The 23,526-nt window shown below is 39.0% G+C and overlaps 1 protein-coding gene across 4 annotated transcripts in view; it reads right to left on the reverse strand.

The window, feature by feature from the left end:
• PDE7B (phosphodiesterase 7B) overlaps window positions 1–23,526 on the reverse strand; it is a 326,767-nt gene that overhangs the window by 120,564 nt on the left and 182,677 nt on the right. The window lies entirely within an intron of this gene.

The following is a 23,526-nucleotide window of genomic DNA, read 5'->3' on the forward strand; positions in this document are numbered from 1 at the left end:
GCTTTGTAAAAAAGCATGAGTAACGTTTCATTTCTGTTCAGTATTTGGTTCGGAGTCTTCCCACCTCTCCTAACTACTCTGAGGCCGTGCATGTTGCCTTCTAAAAGGATGAAACCGAACCCAAACAGCAAATATGGAATCCAAAGTGCACATTTGCTCTTAGGGTTATTGAGTCATCCTGGGGGAGTCACATTTCCCAGCATTAAGTATAAAATCACGGGAAAAGCCTTTGCGCTGTTGTGCCCTGGAAACAGGAATTGCTATGTTGCCTTGCAGGTACAAGAGTCTTTCCTTCTGGATTGCTATTAAGTCAGACTGGCTGAAAATAAGGAAAGGACCACATATAAACATGCCTGGATAAAACTTAAACAAAAAAAGAAAAGTCTTTATGGATATCACTGGACTATGAGCTTTGAGGAAGCTGTTGGCAGTGGTGTGTGAAATTGGTGACCCGGTTGTAAACTACCAGTTAGAACTCTTAAGATCACAGGGGGAAACACTATTTTCACATTATTCATAAGAACTGATAGAAAATAAAGAGCATAACTTAGTGGTTAAAATCTGAAATATTAACTGTTCCATAATAGCTGGTATTCTAGAAATCTGATCTTTCTGAAATTTATGCCTAATCAGACTCTTAAAAATCCAGAATAAACTATTTAGATGAAAACATTACACAATCACCATTTAATAGAATCTTAGACACTTAATTCTATAATTTAGTATTAATTGATATAAATTTTATACCCTAAATTTCTTGTTTCGTGTTGGATTCGGTTTGGTTTTTTTGGAAGGCCACGTGTATGGCTTCGGGGTATAGGGAAGGGGTGAGCGGATTTTAAACAGAATCTTGCAATGCTTCTGAAACTGAAGTTAAAGCAGCAATATTCCTGGCACCCTGGGATTCAATTAGATGCTTTGTGATGCCTTTTCACTCCCTAACTACAGAATACCATTCACTACAATAGAAGTTTACAAAATAGCCAAATCAAGCCCAAAGTCTCTTTTTAAATTAGCATGACACTCATAATCATTAGCATGACTCCTCATATGAGATAAAAAGGAAAACAATTTCAGTTTTTTTAATATCATTCTAGTCCTGTGACTTAGCCTCAAAGGTAGTTTTGTGAAGCAAACGTCTGATTTGATGAGCTGATTTGTGTAAATAATTGTGTAGGAGAAATGGTTAATAACATACTTTTGTGACATCTTCAAATCAAACTGAGAAAACCCTACAAGCAAACCAAGAAAACCCTACAAGCAAACCGAGAAATGAGAGCTGTAGTGTTTTGTTTCCAGGTAGCTGCTGTCAAGTCTTACTAGTCCCAGAGGGGTTCAAGTGGACGTCTCTTCCATTGACTTTTAGGCACACATGAAATTGTGCTCTGAGGTACTTTGGCAATGACTAGGTATAAATGCATTTGCACACACAAAGAAATGCCATCCTTGTAAGCCTACAAATTGTTGGACTCTGTTACTTGTATTTGTTTATTAATTCATTCACAATGAATATTTATTGAGTATCTCTACCAAGTGCCTGGCGTAGAGAGTAACAAATGCTGTTTCTGCTCTTGTTGGAGGGGTGGGGGGTAGTTACAGTGTTTTGAGGGGAAGACAGAAATTAAATATAATTATGAATGTCACAAAGGAGAATGAAGGGTAAGTACCCAACGCCCTAATCGGGACATCAGGAAAGGCCCTCCAGAAAGAGTGACAATTAAGCAAAAGACAATGAAAACAATGCTTTATGGGCTACGGGAATCGACTTGCTTTCAGAAGGAAGGAAGATGCCTGGAGCCAATAGTGTTACCTCTGTTGTAAAGTTCTTGGTGAAGCTTCCAGATATGAAGGTGAAAAAAAAACTATGAGAGACAGCTGAGAGAGGGGTCGGGACCAGGCAAGGGGACAGTGAGAGTCAACATGAGACCCTCAGGCTTAAGGAGAAGAAGGGTCTCCACGAAGGTCCCACATTTGAGGGCACTGGGTAACAGCCTAAGTGGCCTCCTGCAGATTCCTTCTTTTGAGCAGCTTGTTCCTAGCCTGGCATTCAATGAACTGGCCACCAACAGAGAAGCAGGTGGGTAGCTTTTGCATTTATGAGATTAAAAAACTGAAGCTTTCTTTTTGCCTACTGTTTGGTAATTTCTGGTTCCTTGTGTATGGAGAGAAAATAATCATAAGTAATTTGGCTTGTTTTTCTTCTCTCAAAGCATTTGTTTGGCCTGTTTGTGCTTTTCCTTTATAGCTGTAATGTTAATACAGCTGCACTCTCAGAGAAATTTTAAATACTAATAGTCTTCCATTGCATGCAAAAACAAATCCCAGAGTAAAAAGCTGTTCAATTAAGAAGTTGTGAATATTTTTATAGTTTTGTCACGTTAATAAAATCCAAAGCCAGATGATACTCCACACATTGCATTAAAAATTATATTTTTCATTCAACATTATTAATTACGTAGTAAAAAAAAAACTTTAATGAGAAGCTACCTTGGATTGGGCAAATGGGTATTAGAGGGGAATTTTTTATATTAGCCAGGAAGATATGGAATATTGAAAAATAATTATAGCATAAGCTAGAAGGTGCTATGGGTGATAGGGTAGGGCTGATTCTTGAAGGATAAGGGAATTTGGAAACAAGAGGGATGGGTATGAGGTTTTGAATATCTAGGGAGGACAAGTTTGAGTAAACGTTCAGAGGCAGGAAGTAACGGTGAATATGAGAAACACGAGCTGTGCCGTTTCATTGGTGTGCAGGGAAAGTGAGGCGGAGAAATGGAAAATAGGGGGCGGGACCATTTTATGGTCTGCTTTAAATGCTCGGTTAGCTGGGAGCCACTGGAAGATTTCCCAGAGAATGGCATAAGCAGAACTGCGCTTTGGAAAGAGTAACATGTATTAGGATGAGTTCATCTTTAGGCCGTACTGAAAGTAGGGACCACAGATAGGGGGCTACTGCAGTGGTCTAGGTGTAAAATGAGGAGGTCCTGACTTACCAAGGGGGTGGAAGAAATGACCAGGAGGATGTGGATGGGAAAAATATTAACAAGTGTACATAGTTTCTTGGATTTTTGTGAGATATTTGTGGTTTACTTTTAATCTCAAGATATCCCACTGTGGTTTTAAAATGGTATGTATCTAAGGGCTTTATCAGCCAGAGCCAGAGTCTTCATGGGTCTGGTTAATCAGATGCTGTTCATTAAAGTAACTTTACTTGCTCTTCCAGGTCACTGCCTACAGTTTTGCAAGTCCTTGCAATAATATTTACCCATATTTACTTAAGACCCAGGTTCACATATTTGCTCTTCTAGAACCTTGTTTTTTTGTAGGCAGGGTCACTAATACGGGTCTAATTTTACAGAAAATCCTGATCAAAGTTATGCTATCACATATTCAAATTAAAGGTTCTTATCACTATTTATTATTGTCTCTCAATCTCTCTGAATTTTGAAGATTCAAACCTATACTAACATCTTGAGACTCTGGAATGACAACAGAAAATCTAAACGTGTGTCAGTGTTAACAGTCTCTGCTCTCCTTGCTTCCTCTTCCTGCTTGCTCTGCTCCACAAGAATCTGAAACGGCCCAGAATCAAATGTTAAGAGTTAGTGCTTGCCTAGGGCAATCTCAGCCTTCAGTTCAATCTGAGGCCTTGGAAACTACTCCAGATTCACTCCAGAGAGCAATTTGGACCCTTAGGTCAGGTCACAGGTGAATTGGGCATTGGAGCTGGAGAGGATGAGGTGGTGGGAGGAAGGGATCTTTCAGGACCCTAGAGCTGCTCTTCTCATGCCTGTAATGGTCTCCTTCCATCTTGTTTACTTAGCACCTCAGTGATCCTCTTTAAGACCTTTATGAAAAGAGGCTGTGTGCCATCCAGGCTAACAGCGTGGGTTCTGGAGGCTCCAAATGTAAGGTGGAATTCACCCTTTGTCACTTATTAGCTGTGTGAGCTTTGACAACTGTCCTGACATCTTGCTGCTGCTTTTTTCCTATCCAAAAGTAAGATAAAAGGGTACAAACTTTCAGCTGTAAGATGAATATGTTCTGGAGACTGAATGTACAGCATGGTGGCTATGTTTAATAATAATGTATTCTACCATCTGTACTCCCAAAACTATTGAAATAACAATAATTTTTTTTTTAAAAATGTATTCTATACTTGGAATTCAGAAAGAGCTTGGATCTTAAGTATTCCCACCACCACCGGCCACCCACACAAACACAAAAAGGGTAACTAGGTGAGATGATGGATATATTAGTTACCTTGATTGTGGTAATTATTTTGTAATATATACATATATCAAAACATCATGTTGCCTACTTTAAACATACAAAATTTTTATTTGTCAATTATATCTCAATAGAGGTGGAAAATAATTTTTAAAAAGATCATGGTACTGTATTTACCTTATGAGGATGGTGTGAGGATTGCCTGCAAAGCATTATAAATGGTTTAGTTCACAACCACTCCAGTAAACCCTTAGAGGCAGTTAGGCCTCCACGCCTCGGTGATCCCACAGACCTTTGCCCTGCTCTATCGCAGTCAGCATCACATGCTGTTTTACTGTTTCAATTTCTGTCTTATCCCTAGATCGCGAGCTCCTTAAGGACTGGCACAGTAATGCTAATATCCCATGTTTGAGTTCTGGCAATGTACCAGGAATTGTACTAACTTACAAATGAGAGGACTGAAGTCTGAGAGGTTACTCTGCCAAAAATCACATATGCAGCAAGAGCCAGATCAGGATTCCGTGCTGGGTATGCTGAGTTGCATTCTCAATCTCTACCCTGTACTATCTTAGTCTTCATAATCCCTCTATCCCCTCGCCTTGCACTGTCACCGCCCCACCCAGCATGGTACTATGCCCAGCATTGATTCAATGCTTATTTAATACTTGATGAATGGATTTGATGGCTTCGACTCTATGAGTGGTTGAGTTTGAACACATATGACCTCTGCAGGGTACTGCTAAGTAGCTGAAAGTGGTGAGGGGTATTGTTTCCCAATTTTTACATCTGACGTTCACATTTCACAGGCAATACTGCCCTTATTTCTTATTTGGGGATGGGAGAGAGGAAGAGGAATCATTTAATTGCCCACTAGACAGCTTCACTCACAACAACTCTCCTTGAACTGGTGCCAAATTTCCTTTTTTCTTTTTTCTGTGAGTATTCAAATCTATATTTAATTTTAAAGAAAGTGTTTAATTCATCAATAGGAATTCCAAACTATGTATCTAGTCAACCAAATGTAACTGACTGTGTGAATATTTTTTAAAGAATTGGACAAGTGAAGACAATACATCAGCCAGATGAGAGGAAAAAGAATCAACACACACACACACACACACACACACACACACACACAATTTTTTATGGTCTCTGATTTGACACTCCTGCAAACAATGCTATTGACATTAATACTGATTCATTTGAAAATAAAACTGTTATGCTACTAGATAATAACAATTTATTCAAGAGTAACATTAAACAGAGGGTGCCAGCCAACTTCATAGCATTTGCCTTATTCATTTACCTTCATGCATTCAACAAATAATTATTGAGCATCTATTACACAGCAGCCACTATGCATGACACAATGTTCCAGGAAATAGTATGACAATTCTCCTACTGGTGCTTTCCCTGAGAGAGCAGCCAACACAACCTCAAAGACTTGTCTTTTTTAAAAAGAAGTGGAATATATCAAAGGAAGCATATGAAGTGAAAAGAACTCTAGACTTAGAATCAGGAGTAGAGGATTAGAATCTCAGCTCGGTCACATAGTGACGGAACCTCGAATTTACTCAGTGCAGACTTAGTGGCAGACATTGTACAAAGCCTTCTTATTTATGTTTTTACAAGCTATGTGATTTGGACAAGTCATTTATGTGATTTGAGCCTCAATTTCCCATTTGTAAAGTGGAATACTAATTCTGTGTCTACCTCACAGGGTTGTTGTAAGAATTAAGGAAGTAATATAAGTAAATGGTCCTTGCACATTCTAAATCACTGTCTTATGGAAGTTATTATAATAAATCTATTGTTTACGTTACCACAATTTAGATTTTCTTGTAATTTACACTTTTTCTCTGATTTATGGCATTTTTATTCTGCTAATAATTTTAGGTTCTTACTTGCATACTTCTTATACATACTACTTTTTATACATTTGAATTTTAATATAATGTTTCCTTAAAGTGGGCAGAAGAGAGGGCAGAGGAGACAACTGGAGAAAAAAGTACAAGTGAGGAAAAAATAACAAATCAAATTGGAGCCAAAAGAATCACTCCCTTTCCCCATAAGGTCAGGAACAGGGTGAAGGTCTGGGATTACGAACTAGATTTAGAAATAATCTTTATTAAGAAAAAATGCCCTGCAAATTGATGATAAGCTAAAGAAGAAGAGATGATACATTAGCTATTCATTTTTATAAACTAGACTTAAAATAATTATCCATTTTGATCCTGATATATGTGTCTTCCAGTTTTTCAGATTAACATTCCACATTAGAATACACGGGTTTGAATTTTAGTTAGTTCTTTATGCCTGGCTCCTCAATTCCAAACTGGGTTGAAAATTTTCAAAGGGAAGGGTTGTAATTTATATGTCTTCCCATCCCTCTCCAAGCTTGGCAGAGTTCAGGTGGATCAAGAATGATTATATAAGGCCAATACTTCCTATGAAGTGATGTTCAATGTTTCTACCATCATCTTCACTCTTTTCTTAATTGAGATGTAGGATGATTAGCCTTTTACTTACAGGAGCAGTCCATTTATTTCAACTGTGAGGAGGTAAGAGTTTGAATGTGAAATAGTTATGAAAACTGAATGGCATGATTTTGGGGAGATGAAGCAAATAGACTTTGGGATAGTACTCAAGCAGCTACTACGTTCTTGGAGTTTGCATAATTAAAACTTACAAATTTATGCTTAACAGCTAGGCTTTTCCTGTTCAACTGCAGCAAAGCCACCACCCCTACTTGCCAAAGTTGTCATTCTGAGCTTAAATCAAATGTGGGCTCTGTTTCAAGTGACTGTGCCTGCCTGGCAGGGTTCCACCACGGCTCAGGTCTCCACAGCATCCAGTTTGGCTGGCTCTGGTGCACAGAGAAGGAAAGTTTACATCTGCATAGCAAGTAGGAAGATGCCTTTTGATTCTTCATCCAGGGATTTGATTAATTTTGTATAACTGCATTGAGGAACTATTGAGCAATTGGGGTCAGAGATGGAGTCTGCATTCATTCTTCCATCTTCTCCCTGCCTCAGAAACAAGTCACTCTTAACCCTTTTATGCCTAGTGTTGCATTAATGGAATGCTAAGCTTGTGGGAGTTATTTATATTCTATTTCTCAAGGTCATCACCAAGGTCTGATTTTTTATAAAAATAAACTGCAACCTCCGGCATAAATGGATTAACTCTTACCCTGCAAAGTTGCTGTTAGTTAGACCACCCTTGGCCCAAAGTACAGGTTAACCTGACCTGTCAGCACTCTTCATGCCAAACAACTATTCGGACTGACTCATTAATAATTCATCTGTCTAAAAAGACATAATTATGGATTATGTGCATTTAAGTTGTTGGCTTTCTAATCCTATTTTTGCTATTTCCATAGGAGAACCTAAAAGGCTTACTTTTATTAAACTATTCCTTATATAAATCATGGTGTTTTTTTTTTTTTCCCAAATCAATGTCCTCAATGGTTAAGTAGTTATTTAAAGTAAATGACTTTGGTTCCAGTAATCATTTGGTTCTAGTAAATGGACACGGTATAGTATTTTTCCTTCTGAATTCTGTAAAATACCACCCATTAAAATCCCTCTTCCTTATCTCTTCTCTTAAACATTTTCCCCAAATCCACATTTTATAGCACAGAAGGATACCAGACACCATGTGTGTTGATAAAAGGTGAGGTTTGTAAGCCTCCTGAATCCACCATTGCTTAAAACATTGGAATGTCATAAACTAGGGCTGCTAGTGAGTAGTACATCCAAAAACCAGATAATTCTTACTAGTTCTATTTCCTTAAGAGTGATTAACTGGATATTCTTTTTCTTAATTCTCTTTGGTTATTGTTTCTACGTTGCTACTGAATTCCCAGGAAATAGATACTGGAGGTGGGATGGGGACATAGCTTTCGTCCAGTGAACATGCTGCGAGTTCTGAATATTTTCAGGCTCCTCTGGACATTTGTGGGTGAGCAGATGTTACATGTTTTCAGGTGTCCTTTATTTCCAGCTGAAAATTATCCAAACTCTAAAAGCTCATGAGGATATCTAATGTTTTTTCTTGAACATAACTGGAAGACCTTGACCCCTGCCAGTTCATTAGAAAATAAACTATTAGCGTATGTTGATATCTTTACAAACCACCTGATTTTTGAGTTCTACTTCTGGTGCCTTGGAAAAGTCTGCCACTTGTCAAGAGTGATCAGTCTTGATTCCTAAAAAGCTGTGGTTGGAAATCTAATGGCAATGTGTTATGGATTGGCTTTTTGCCTTATTAAATTGTGAGCAGAGGCTGGGCACAGTGGCTCTCTCCTATAATCCCAGAACTTTGGGAGGTTGAGGCGGGAGGATCACCTGAGGTCAGGAATTTGAGATCAGCCTGGAAAACATGGTGAAACCCCATCTCTACTAAAAATACAAAAATTAGCTGGGTGTGGCGGTGCACACCTGTGATCCCAGCTACTCAGGAGGCTGAGGCAGGAGAATCACTTGAACCTGGGAGACAGAGATTGCAGGGAGCTCAGATTGTACCACTGCACTCCAGCCTGGGTGACAGAGCAAGACTGTCTCAAACAAAAAATTGTGAGCAGATATCATCCCCCCAAAAATGATGATCTGGAGTCTATATTCAAGTAAAATCCTTGTGATGACATGGGTTTTTGACTTAAGTGACCATTCATACCATGAGTAATTGATGACTCAAAAATAAGAACACAAACTTCTCCTTTTAACTAAGGATTTAGTTGACAACCAAATACTGGCAAATTCAACATTGCATCTACAAAATTACTTTTGCATGTAATTTGACCCAACCAAACTTTGAACTCTGAATCTCTACCCTAAACCATTCAGAACATTTTGGCAATTGCACGATTAGAGGTATTAGGCTTTCACTGCATACTTTGATGTATAATGGGTGAGAGTTTGATTGAAAAATAGAAGTAAAGGATACTTTCAAGATTTACCACTGGAATTGCAAATATAGTTAAGCCAAAAGTCTGTTCTATGACTTTTCTTCCCACTATTTATGACTCAGAGTAATGAACCATGAATGAGGGAATGTGAATTGAGTTAGTGCTTCCTGATCTTCAAGGATAAGCTAAAAAGGCAACTTAATATTTCTAGGTAATCAGTAGAAATAAGAATAGTGTGGGATAATAATTATTAGCGCTTATAGCACTTAGCTTATTATGTACCAGCAGTGTGCTAGTTCTTTGCACTGATTATCTGACTTAACCTTCACAATTGCACCACTATGCAGTTTCTTTGGTTATTTCCATTTTATAAATGAGAAAACTAAGGTCCAAAGAGTTTAGTAAAGACACAGGGCCACTGGGCTCCAGAGCCCATCTTTTAAGCATGATAATGAATTAAAGAAAAGTATGCCCAGTGACAGGGCCAAAGGGGATGGGGTTAGGGAAGTAGAAGGCTATTAATTCTTCATAAGATTAACAAAAAAGAATATAAACCAGGCCGGGTACGGTGGCTCACACCTGTAATCCCAGCACTTTGGGAGGCTGAGGAGGGCAGATCATGAGGTCAGAAGTTCAAGACCAGCCTGGCCAACATAGTGAAACCCCATCTCCACTAAAAATACAAAAAAATTAGCCGGACATAGTGGCAGGCACCTCTAATCCCAGGTACTCAGGAGGCTGCTGCAGGAGAATCCCTAGAACCCAGGAGGCGGAGGCTGCAGTGAGCTGAGATCATGCCACTGCACTGCAGCCTGGGCAACAAGAGCAAAACTCTGTTACTTACACACACACACACACATACACACACACACGCACACACAGAGTCTATCTGCAAAGGAACTCAGAATTGAACGCTTCCTGAAAAGTGTGCCTCTAACTTTTCAGTTTTATAGGGCAATTACAAAAACAACAAGAACTGCAGAAAGAACCTGACAATCTTTAAGATTGCCCAAGAAGTCTTTAAAACACATTAATATAATTAGAAGTCACATCACAGTTATACGCAAACAGGTCACTTGTGTATCACATATCTTGGCTGGTACTGAATTCAAGCTTGGTTTCCAATGAAGGGGCAAAGTTATTCAACATGGTTAATGTGAGAAAGGCTGATGATGTATAGCAACTGTCGACTTTGACCTTGATCTGTCAGGAACAGGAGCAGCTCAGCTCTAAGAAGTTAAGACACACCATACAGAACGTTCTTTCTAATGCCATCCAGATTCCTCCTCCTCCTTCTACATGTCCCCTCATTCTCTGTGCCACTTCTGACATTATCTAGCTCTGGTCTTCTTTTTCCTTTCTGAATGCCTTCTCTTTTTTTAAAAAGAAGGTGTTACTTTGGCAATTGTACTTTCTGGAATCTTTTAGTCTTCCACTCTTCTCCTTTCTTATCTTGCAGGATCATTGTCCAGTGTATAACTCTTACAAAGAGTAATACAAAGAAAGAAACTTGTTCTTTGTATAAAGAAGCAAGAACCTTGTTTTCTTTCTGCTATTAATCTGGTTCCTTTAGACCCCGCCCCCTTGCCCGTGCCACACGGGCAGCCGTCCTCTGTAAGTTTCTTTGGAAGTTGTCTCAGAAACAATGTCTGGACTGCAGATCTATATACAGTTAACACCCAGCTGCTCCTCACATTTGTCCTGAATAGGAACGGAGCCACTTGTTTTCATCGTTACTGTGCTTCCCTCAGGGTAATATTTACCTTTTAATCTAAACATGTACATTCTTTCCAATCTTTCTGGATCCATGGGAAATACTAAAAGGATTTTCACTGAGCAGAATGTTAGGCAAAGTGTGTGAAATGGGTTCAAACAAAATGAAAAATGCGTTCAGATATTTGCTCTGAACTTTTAACAAAACATGAATTTTTGAGTTCTCCATCTACATGTGTTTCTACACTGGGGAAGTAAAGGACTTCCAACGAAGTAAAGGACTCAGTGCTGGCATTCAAGGTAGAGAGCAGAAAGTTTGATTAAAAAATACAAGTAAAGAATACTTTCAGGGTTTGCTGCTGGAATGGCAAATCCACATGTTTTATAGCACAGAAGTTAGGGTACAGCATCCCCCCCACCCTTCTCACTCCCCGCATGTTAAACATGTTCTGCTAATTCCATCATGGGCATATCTACCATTATCATCTTTTAAATGGAAAGAGAAAAATTAAGAAGCAGTGTTTCATTTTAGATAGTAGAAATGTTTTTAGATTGGCCTTTGGTCTGTGCCAGACATTTGGCTCTAATTATACACACGTATGAAGAGAGGAGCCACCTGAGGAGTTTTGCAGACCCTCACAATGAAAGACAGTTCCACAGTGACACGGTTTGGCCCTGTGTCCCCACTCCAATCTCACGCTGAATTGTAATAGTCCCCATATGTCATGGGAGGGATCCAGTTGGAGGTAACTGAATCATGGGAGCAGGTCTTTCCCATGCTGGTCTCGTGATAGTGAATAAGTCTCATGAGATCGGATGGTTTTATAAAGGGGAGTTCCCCTGCATAGCTCTCTTGTCTGCTGCCATGGAAGACATCCCTTTGCTTTTCCTTCATCTTCCCCCATGATTGTAAGGCCTCCCCAGCCATATGGAACTATGAGTCCATTAAACTTCTTTCCTTTATAAATTACTCCATCTCGGGTATGTCTTTACTAGCAGCATGAGAACACAGAGACCGTTCTAATACACACAGAGACCATTCAATGGAGCCAGTGGGATAGGCCCCAGCTTGTGCCTTGGGACTGGTCTGCCATAAGGGATCAAGAACATGTCCACAATTCGAGGGGAATGAGGATGGAAGAGGATAGCCGTATGAGGGAAGTGCCAGGTTAAAAACCAGGTAAAAGACTCAGGACTCACCTATGAGTTAGTTAGAGCACCTTACCAGTGTGTATGTAATTGAAGCCAAATACCTGGCACAGACCGAAGGCAAATATAAAAACACTTCTGCTATCTAAAAGGGAGCATTGCTTAATTTTTCTTTTCATTTTAAAGATTATAATGGCAGGTATGCCCATGAGGGGATTAGCAGCATGTATCCAACATGCTGTGGGTGGGGGTGCTGTACCCTAACTTTATATACCCACAAGAACTGAACTCTGGAGACTTGCACTTTCCCCACATGGCTACACTTTTCCTGGGGAGCCAATGGTTTAGGCCTCAGTTGGAACTTGCCAGTTCTTTATGGAACCATTTTTCACTGCAAGGGCCTGCAAAACTCTCCCCTACCCATTCGCTTAAACTCTTCAGGAGGACATCCTCCAGTACCGGACTGACAGTCCTCATCAAAAACTGCTCCACATACCCAAAGCTGGGAAAAATATTTATTTTTCTTTCCAGCAAATCTTCCTGGAGATAATGAATGTTGTAATCATTTTTACTTCCCCTTTGCCCTGTCTGCTAGGAAGTTCAGGTCCCAGTTTTGCTCAACTGCTTCACGTAACTGTTCTCCTTCCTCCTACTTTTATATATGGCTTTAGCTCTCATCCTGACAGAATGGTTTTATGTGTTTGTGTACTTATGTTTCATTGTAAGCTTCTTATAAGAAGCCCTGAACAGCCCATACCTGTGCCTCTGCTTATTATATAATGGTCAAGTCCCATGGTTCTGGTTCTGAAGTTAGGAAAATGTCTCAAAGGGGAGTGTATTCCCCAATATCTAACCAACCCATATTTATCTAACCAACCCATTTATATCTAACCAACCCATAAATATGTTGTTGTGGTGGGCAATGGAGATGGTGGTAGCTAAGGAAAGGTGGAAATAATGAAGAATGAAGGAGTTACTAAATACTTTGAATATGTATGGTAAGAAATCTTTTAGCATATCATCAGAGACATTGCATGGCCATAGATTAGTTCCCCAGATTGGAAAACTTAAACCTCAGGAAGCAAACTCCCTTTGAGATGAAAGAGGCTTGGTTTTCCTTTGTTTTATTAACACTAGCTTCATCCAGGGTTTACAATGCATCTAGCAAGCTGAATTGGCTACAGGACCAATTTAGACGCTCTGCGTAATGTCTTTGAACACCTTAATGTTGACATAAAATCTATAATTCACAATTTCAGGATATGCTTCTTGCAGGGAAGAGAGGAGAGCCTCCTCACAGGGGCTAAACAACAATGCAAGAGTTCAAAAGGGTTGAAGATGCCCTGTGGGTATTTGGACTGGCACTCAAAAACTCAGGATGCTCACGATTGCTTATCTGACTTATCTAAACTGCTGACGTCAAAAGAATTAGGCTAGAAATCTTATGATTACAGCTTTTCTTGTGATCTTTTCTGGTATTTCCTGTTTCCTGTGAGGCCAAATATACTTCGAGAGAGGGTTATTTTATGGCATTTCACTGTTTCTGTCTCAGCTAGATCCAAAGGTACAGAGAGCATGGAGTAAAAATAATTAAGAATAACATCAGAAATCTCTGCCCGCCCCCACTCCCCTTACTCACTGACATTTCTTTTTAAGCATCAGAAAAATTTCTGCAATGGTTCAGAGTAGGATCATATTTTTAATGGAATAAGGTCTATTGTTGATTTAAAAGAAGAAGGCACTTCAATTGTATTTCTAACTATTGCCTTATTTGGGTAGTCATAAGCAAATAGGCTCTGAACGGCATTAGCAGGCAGCCCGGGAAGGCTCTGAGAGGAGGAGGAGGAGGAGGAGAAAGTTTCAGAGGATAAAAGAGGAAAAATGGCCATCAAAGACTACACTGTTCCTTTGGGGCTACAAACATCTTATAGAAGCAGGAAAGAAAAACAAATGGTGGGGATTGGGCCTGTCCAGTTTACAACATCTTGCCTAAAGGTAGCTAAATCTTCAACTCGCTTTCTGAGCACAGGCCCTGAATCATGGTCACCACTACCTTGGCAAAGAGAGCCTGAGGAATTGAGAGTCTGATTCTCAGTAGCTTATGGGTACATGTACCACAGACCCAAGCTTCAATAGCCATTTGCAACGGCCCTGCCTGAAATTCTACCTCCAGGCAACAATGCAGAAGGCAGCAGAACTGCTGAACAGGACCACAGTAACATTTTATTTATATTGGTTAAGCAACCAGCAGCTACCACCTCTATCTTACCTATAACTTTGTTAACCTTGTAATCCTGGCTAAATTCTCACCTCTGGGATTATTTTTTTCTGGTGAATGTCTATCTCTTTAGTACATTGCAGGCAATGTTGATGGGAAAATTCACAAAGAGAGGGCTTGGGACTTGCCTAGACAATTTCTAATGTAAGTTTGAAAACAAGAAAAATGCACATAAACATATCACATGCACGTTTACATGTAGACCTCTAACTCTTGCTCGTGGAAAGATGGACATCACACACTTACGTAATGCCATCACAGAGACATTAAGTACTTGGGAGTGAAAAGGACAGAAAATTGGATTTAGGGAGATTGTCATGTTGGAGAAGCCTTGGCTGGAGTTGAGCGGCTTCAGGGTTAGACCATGACCGGCAGTGTGGCTGAGTCAACGGCATGGCTGGATGTCAGTGGACCTCAAGTTGGCCCCTGTGCAGTCACTAACTAGCTCTCTGCCCCAAGTATGTTGTGTAACGTCTGTGGAGTCTCAGCTTTCTCACCATAAAAAATGCAGTGATTTAACTAGATAATCTCAAAGACCCATTTTCATTATAAAATTCAACGGAAACTACCCTTTACTGTTCCATTTAAAGATTTTCAATGGTTCTCCAAGAGTTAAGGTTTCTTGTCCATATGCAGTCTGTTCACACTAATATCTTTCTCCGTTTCCCACTCTTCTTCACTCCTAACACTGTGCCAAGAGAATTTGACTAATCTCCATTCTCAATCATTTCCTGTGCTTCTTTGCCTTTGTACCTATGTTCATGTTTATTCCCTCACCAAATTTCTCACATCTGGTTGAGATCTTAACCATCTTAAAGACATAGCTGTAATGATCAGTCCAGCACAGAGCCTTCCTGGGTCAACCTACAAAGGGTCAGTTAATGCCCAATCCCCACGGAGTATCAATCACACTTGGCTTGTTTTTGAATACGTAACCCGATCGCACTACATTATAAGCTACATAAAAAATCATATTTTTCTTAGTTTTCTCATCCATCCAGTGGCATCTAGTGTTGGAAGAATTGTTTGCTCAGAAAAAATGGAGGGCCAGTAGGGTGGCTCACAACTGTAATCCCAGCACTTTGGGAGGCAGAGGCAGGAGGATCACTTGAGGCTGGGAATTCAAGACCAGACTGAGCAATGTAGCAAGACCATGTCTTTACAAAAATAAAAAAAAATTAGCTGGGCATGGTGGTGTGCATCCATAGTCCCAGCTACCTGGGAGGCAGAGGAGGGAGGATTGCTTGAGCCCAGGAGTTCAAGGCTGCAGTGAGCTGTGATTGAGCCCCTGCACTCTAGCCTGAGTGACAGAACAAGACCTCATCTCAAAAACAAGCAAACAAACAAACAAAACAGGCCATGTAAGGACTGGAAGAAATATGAGTTGGCAATGTAAAAAGGATAGACTGTTCTGAGACTGTGGTGATAAACTGTGCTCTGCATTTGGGGAAGAGATAGATATGACTGCCACAGCAGGTCTAGATGGAAGTATAAATCCTTCATGATAGGATGATACCATATGTCAAGGGCTTTGGTTTGATTATTTCTATATTACTTCTTGTGGCTTTGTGTAAAATATGTAGCACTTGGGGAATTTTGTTTGTAAGTTGAAGGGAAAATATTCAGCATCTCAAAATTGTTCAACATCTTCCAAATATGGTCAGGAATGCCACTTATGGTTATACATATTCATTAATATGCTCACCCAAACTCCACCTCTCCACCAGCCACTGTGACTAGAATGATCTTTCTAAAATGTAAAATTTATCATGTCACTTTGCACTAAAATTGTTGTTTGAAGTTTTCTTATGGGCTAGAGGATAAACTCCTTAGAAAGACAGATGAGGCTGTTGGCAACCTGAACCCCAGCCTATCTTTCTAACCTTATCCTAGCCCTTCCCTGATTCACTTTATACCCCACAACTTGGCTTTCCCTGAAATGTCTTGCATTTGGTCCATGTTTCCTTATCCTATAGTGTCTTCCATCTTTTCTTCATTTGGAAAAATGTAACTTACCTTAAATAGTACCTAAAAAAAAAAAAATCACCTTTTTTTTTTTTTTTTTCAGATGGAGTCTTGTTCTTGTCGCCCTGGCTAGAGTATAATGGTACAACCTCAGCTCACTACAACCTCTGCCTCCCAGGTTTGAGTGATTCTCCTGCCTCAACATCCAAGTAGCTGGGATTAAAGGTGCCTGCCACCATGCCTGGCTAATTTTTGTATTTTTAGTAGAGACAGGGTTTCACCATGTTGGCCAGGCTGGTCTTGAACTCCTGACCTCAGGTGATCCACCTGCCTCCACCTCCCAAAGTGCTGGGATTACAGATGTGAGCCACCACTCCCAGCCCATCACCTCCTTTCTTGACACCTCCCTTATCACCATCATACAGACAGAATTAATCATTCTCTTATGTGTTGGCAGTTGGCACAGACTTTGTGTATGTACATTTAGTATATCATATATCATATCTATGTACCTATCTACCTACCTACCTATTATCTATCTATCCATCCATCCATGCATCCATCCATCCATCCGTCCATCCGTCTATCCATTCACCTCAACAGTTCTGGCTCATAAATATTTATTTTCTAAGGAATGAAGAAACTGTGTGGCACATGACAGGTGCTAAATAAACTTAGTTGAATAAACACTTTTGATTCTTCCTCTATGTTCCCACAGAGTATTATTTCTACTTTATTGTAAAGTATATATCATTATACCTTGGTATCAGTGATTCTTCTAATAGGTCATAATCTCCTTTATACTGTCCCAGACAGAAAGCACAATGCTATGCACTGAGTAAAGAAAACTAGAAATTTGAATTTTTCATTTTCCTTTCTGAATATCTTAAATAAACAACCAGTAAATAGAGGTCTCAATTTCTTCTATTTCTAAGTTGGAAATAACACCTATTTGGTTGATGCTTATTGATTAGCATAAGAAGTTCAGTATTTGTATGTAATACTGAAACACCATTTTCCATTCTGTGACCTCCTAGTATGTTTCTAACAATTTTTGGAGAATTTGAGACATTTTCAAAAATTTTTCAAAAACAAAATTTTGTCTATTTACATTCCCTGCCCATTTTCTTTCTAGGGGATAAGGGCCAAAGAAAGGAGGAGAAGAGCTCTCAGAATTTCCAATTAGCACATTTAAGCAGTGAAAATGTATCAGACCTGACCAGAATGCAATGCATTGTACTATTAGGACTGCTATTCCAATTAGTGGCAGATACAGAACCTCAGCTCTCAATGTGAAAACCCACCAGAAAGGTGAGATTGTACACATCGTTTTTCATGCATTACAGTCATTTGGTCAAAGTTTTCAGTGTCAATGTTTTGAGACGGTTGTGGAAATGTATGTGTTTATTTTAATAGACAGGGAAAGAGAGGTAGTAGAGAGGGTAGAATAATCAGGTCTAGCTCTTGCATGAGAATGTAACTAAAATAAATCATATTGAATATGCAATGCTCAAGGATAGGGCCTAGCACATGATAACTTAACCAATGTGTGATAGAGATCCTGTTTTTTGATGTATGTCCGTGTGCCATTTTCTTTTCTTTTACACTCTCTTGTGCATATCCTCTGCTTTCACCCCTTCAGAGGCATACACTGAAGATCATTTGGAATGTTACAGCAAGAATGAGAAGAAAAGGAGGGAGCTGATATTCACTGTTTGACCTTCAGAGTAACAGGTTTTTGGAATTTGTTTCGTGTGTGAGTTTGGAGAAAGACAATAATCTTAACAGCTTATCTTTGTGGAAAGCTGTATTCTTTTACTAGATTGCTTTAATATATTAAGAGGTGGGCTTGTAGATATGGGTCTACATTGAGGCTTCATTCTCCAGGGAGGAAAGAGGATATGGCACAGGGTAAGGTCATGTCCAAGACAGAGTCACAAAGTCTACTCCTGATACCCTGGGGGATTGCAGGGAAGAGTCAAAGGCAGAGCCCAGTGGCACATGAACATGCCTTTGCTTCTCCCTGTGAGGTTGGCACCTCTCAGGTGTGTGCAGGAGAAACATTTGTTAGGTCTGTAGGAACCCGAGGCACATATTCACCCAGATGCCAACCTGGAGAGGAGCAAAGAGTGGGAAGATATTTGTTCAAAAGAAGTAATGTAATCGAGAAGAGATTGACCACCATGTTGCTAATTAGCAAGCTTCAATCTCCCTATTCCCCATCAGGATGGGCTCAAGAAGATAATTTGCTTGGTTGAAGAAGAAATTCAGGCTATATGTCATCACACATTTGAGCATGCAAATTTGAAATCTCTGTTACAAATGGTTTAAATAGTGACTGTTTCCTTCTCATTTCTGTATGTGTTTTTGATTACACTTCTTATATTTGAATGTTTCTTTGTAGTGACCTCATCTGACTCCCTTCTTCTGGGTGCTCTAGGCCTGGCTGTCTGCCTGACACTTCTTTTCTTTCTAAATTATTTTATTCATCAAACTATCAACTGCTTTGAATGAACTACTGTCACAAATCCTCTAAATGTACATGTCTTCACGTTTTCTGAAGTGCTTGTTGCTCTTGTTTATGGCTTTATGTGAAATATTTGGGTATCATCCAAAAAGATTTGGAGAAGGAAGCAAGAAAGAGAATCTTTAGTTTTGGCTTTAATTCCAGAGTTTAAGAAACATTAAAATTTTAATTATTACATGATACGTGTCTTATTACCCTTAGTTATTTAATTTTCCTTTTTGATACCTTTCCAAAAGATTGACATTCATTCCGATCATAGCTCTCACCTTGATTTTATTTTACAATTTTCTGGTTCTTGTACATTTCAATTATTTTATTTTTATTACCATGTCCATGCAACTGGTGACTCGGTCTTTCTTGAAATATGTGCTTTTCTCTCTAGTGATTGTATTTTTCTGTAGTGAGCTTGGCCCCTTGGACCCAAGGCCTTCCGCAACTAAACCCTGCTTTGTCTCTGTCAGCCATGCCTTCCAACTGTGTACAAGGCTGGCAAGTTTTATCCTGTCACTCACGATGAGAACTGTGACCTACTCACTGGAGTACTCTCTCAGCATTTGTGTGACAGCCGATGAAGTAATGAATTGCTCAGGACAGTGGCTTGCTTTATAAGCTATGAAATACATGCCATGTGGATGTTTTAGGTAAGAGGAAGTGCTTAGAAGGAGTCTCTAATAATTTTATAGTTTGAGGAAACTTAAGATAAGTTCAAAGATATAAAACTCATTTCTTGGGGTGATCTTTTGGCATTTTAGAGATCAAAGTCAATTCCAAAGCGAATTTATGGAAAGGCAGAGAGGGATAAACAAGAAAATGAAGTGTAAACTTCACACTGTGTGCCATCAAGACTACAGCATTGTATTACATTACAAATTCCGTGAGCCCTGCTTACTATTTTTGATATGATGAGATGTACCTTCTATGTATTATCGAGTGTACTGAAAATTAAAGAGTGGAACAAAATCAGATAGAAGAGAGTGCACACTTTTCAGTTGCTTCTGTGATTTAAAAAAAATAACCTTTAAGTTTTGGACTTTTCACAATAAAGCTACTAATGTTTTTTTTTTTTAAAGGAATTGGTCTAATGCAAAAGTCAGTGCTTTTCTGTGGAGTTGAACTAGTCTTGTTTAAAATTAAATTTAAAAAAAGGAAAGAAAATAAAAAAGAAACTGTTTGAAGAGAACGAGCAGAGGACTTGGGAAAACCATCCTCCATTGAGCGCCAGCCCCTCAAAAGCTCATTTGTAGGACTGGGTAAACACATACCTTCTGCACTCTATTTTTGAAATTATGCTTGGGAGTCTACAGACTGTTATCTGTAGAAGAAGCCGCTTTTGAAACTTTAGTTTAGGTAAAGTGTTCCAAAATGCATGAACAGAGTAATTATTTAAAAAGTCTACAAATGCATGCATTTGCTCTAAAATTTTGCAATTATCAGCAAATTGCAACTTCTCTATATGAAGAGAGAGCTGTCTCTATTAGTTTTGCACTTAGCACTTTTTTTAATAATTCTGAATTTCACTCGTGTCTTTTATTTTAAAAGCTATAATGACTAATCCTGATCTTCTGCTAGAATATGTTTAAAAAAGATTCCATTAAAAAGGAGAGCTAGAATTCATGTTTCTTGAGTAATCTGTCCCTAAAAAGATGTTCATTCATGCATTTAATGGCAATTTGTAAGCTATTTTATTCCTTCTGATAATATTTTATTTTTCTCACATATCAAAATGTATTGAGTAGCTGACATGTGATAGATGTCAGGGAAAACATGAAGAAAATAGAATGTTCTCCAGACTCTCAAAGAGCTGGAATCTAGGAGGAGAGGAAGAAAATGTACACTCATTGTAACAAAATAAAGTGATTTTCCTGTTAAATAAATACAAAGAAAGTTCTGTGAAACTTCAGAAGAGAAAGACATACTTTCCTTCAGTAATCTCAGGAGGGATTCATGACGGGGCTAGGATGTGAGTGGGCTATTAAGGAATGGGAGAAGTTAGGGACATGGAGCAAAGTCATTTTAAGCATTGGGAACAATGAGCAGAAAACAAGTAGGGTCTGTGGGATGTCTGTCTTGTCTGGGTGGAATATGAGTGATCAGAGAGCAGTAATGACAAATAAGACAGGAAAAGTGAGCTCGTGCCAGATGGAGAACTTCAAATGCAGGAGTAAAGAATTTGGATTTCCTCTGCAGACACAAGAGAATTATTAAAGAATTTTGAAGAAGGGTAGAGACATATCTTGATTTTTTTTTCTTTCCTTTTTTTTTTTTTTGAAATAGAGTTTCCTTATGTTGTCAGGCTGGAGTGCAGTGGCGTGATCTCGGCTCACCACAATCTCCGCCTCCTGGGTTCAAGCAATTCTCCTGCCTCAGCCTCCCAAGCAGCTGGGACTACAGGCACGTACCACCACACCCAGCTAATTTTTGTATTTTTGGTAGAGACAGGATTTCACCATGTTGGCCAGGATAGTCTTGGTCTCCTGACCTTGTGATCTACCCCATTAGCCTCCCAAAGTGCTGGGATTGCAGGCATGAACCACCGCACCCAACCTGATTTTTCTTTGAACACTGTTGATCTAAATCACAGAATAGAATGACAATGGGTAGAGAGAGTTGGAGGCTATTGCAAGATTACAGACAAAACAACATGAGGTTTGACCAAGGGCCATGCAACTGATCGGAGAAAAGAGAATGAATGAGAGAAGTTGTTGAGAAAATAACACCAACACCAATAATTATGAGAGTTTACATTTACTGAGAGTGTGGTGGAACTTAGGTTATTTTCTAGGCACTTTTTTTTTTTTTTTTTTGCTATTATGTCATTTAATCCCCACAACAACCTTATGCAAAGATGCTATTACTTCTTCTCTTTTTATAGAAGAGGAAACTGAGGCACCGAGAGGTGAAGTACCCACCCAGGGTCACACAATTCAGTAACGAAGATGCAGAATTTAAAACTTTTAAAATCTCAACACTGCAACTATACTCTGGCATCCTTAGCCTCTCTTATGGACTTAAAACTAGTGGGAATTGGGGAGCTGGAGTTAACAGTTTTGAACCTGGGTTTCTGCCATTCATGAAAACAAGTCAGGTGAAGGAAAAGGTTTAGTTCAAAGTAAGATGATGTGTTCCAGTTTTGACTAAATTTGCATTCACATTTAAAAGGTGAATTAAATTATTAATGATTATTATTATCTAGCATAGCTACAGAGTTAAAAACAGGCTGATGTCTAAAAGCAGTAGTTTTAGAAAAATGTTGAGTTAATACTTATCTGGCATTGAGACTAATTGATTCTTTGCTCAAAGCAATTTGTCCTGCTTTGAATGAAATCATTAGAACAGATGAGTATTTGAAAGTGTGTACACATTTTTACAAGTGTTTTTGAGTTTTGCCAGTTTTCCAGCCCGTAGTTTGAGTTGACAGAAAGGTTGAAACTGACAAGTACAGTTTTCACACTGTAGTTGTAGACAGAGCTCTGATTCCTAAATCCATCAGTGTTCTTTCATTAAGCTTTTGCTTCATCTCTGAGTCTCTGGTGCCTAGCACAGTGCCTGGTACACAATAAGCATCCCATAAATGCTTCTTGATTATAATGATTGATGTGTTCATTCTTCAACATATTTGGTTTATATCATGCTTGATACTTAAGACATTTTGAAATAGTAGTTTGAATGTTAATTTGAATTGTAGAGTACTGGAATCATAGAATGGTTTTGGAGATTTTCTTCTCTGAAACTGTTTGATATTCAGGTCTGGGAATAAAGCAAATTTCTGATTTTGTATTCTCCTTGAAAGGCAAGAGACGTTACAATGGCTATGGGGAAAATGAGTTTCTTTCTTTGAGAGATTTGTGTGTATTTATATTTTCCTATTGAAATCAGAACAAACTTAATAAATAAGTAAACTATAATGCAAAATTTAGACCAGAGACACTGAAATGAAAGGTAAGTTTCACAGTTGCAGAGTTTGCAGCTATTTGGTTAAATTCCAAAATCAAATTATTCAACTAAGAACAAGTCCTGCTAAAGGATATCTAAACAGGTTGCTGACTAGAATTATAATTAGCATCATATCTGTCAGCACAGCGCCTGAGAAGCCACTTATTTATTTCCTATTCTCTTCCCTCTCTCCATTCCCACATGGGTGCATGCCCTCACTGCAATGGTATAAGGTGACTTTCTCTTGATAATAGTTGGGGATCTTTCCCTGGATATTTGCAGTACTTGAAGCTTGGATCTAAGACTAAAGCCCATAAAAAAAGTAGAAAATATACATGAGACATAATCCTTTGACTTGTTCTGCATGGTAATACAATTTTTCTGGTTTGACCAAGGTTTATTTTACATGATGAGTTGTCATTTTGCCCCATCTACATATAATAAAGCCATGTCTTGGATTAAACTTAAATTTATATTACCCAGCATGTACTCTGATCACATGAATTTTGTGGACCACAGTTGGGCATTTGACATGCTGGTCTGGTTCTGATGCAGTTTTAACGTGTGACCCTGGATGCCTTATTGAGTCTCTCTGAACTATTCATCTCATCTCCAAAATACAGGGGGTTAACTAGATAATTAAATCATACTTTGTTTGCTTCATAAAGAGAAAAAGATATAAGTATTAAGACAATTAAATAATTGGGTGCAGTTCAAAGAACAGAGTTGACACTTAGACCTCAAGCACAGTGATAACTTCCAGAGCCCCTTTCTAGGGTGAGCAGTGTCTTGGCCAATGCCCAACTTTGGGGGCACTCCCAG

This window comes from Aotus nancymaae, unplaced genomic scaffold (assembly GCF_030222135.1).
Source record: "Aotus nancymaae isolate 86718 unplaced genomic scaffold, 86718_ANA_hifiasm-v0.15.2.pri h1tg000040l, whole genome shotgun sequence".
NCBI lineage: Eukaryota > Metazoa > Chordata > Mammalia > Primates > Aotidae > Aotus > Aotus nancymaae.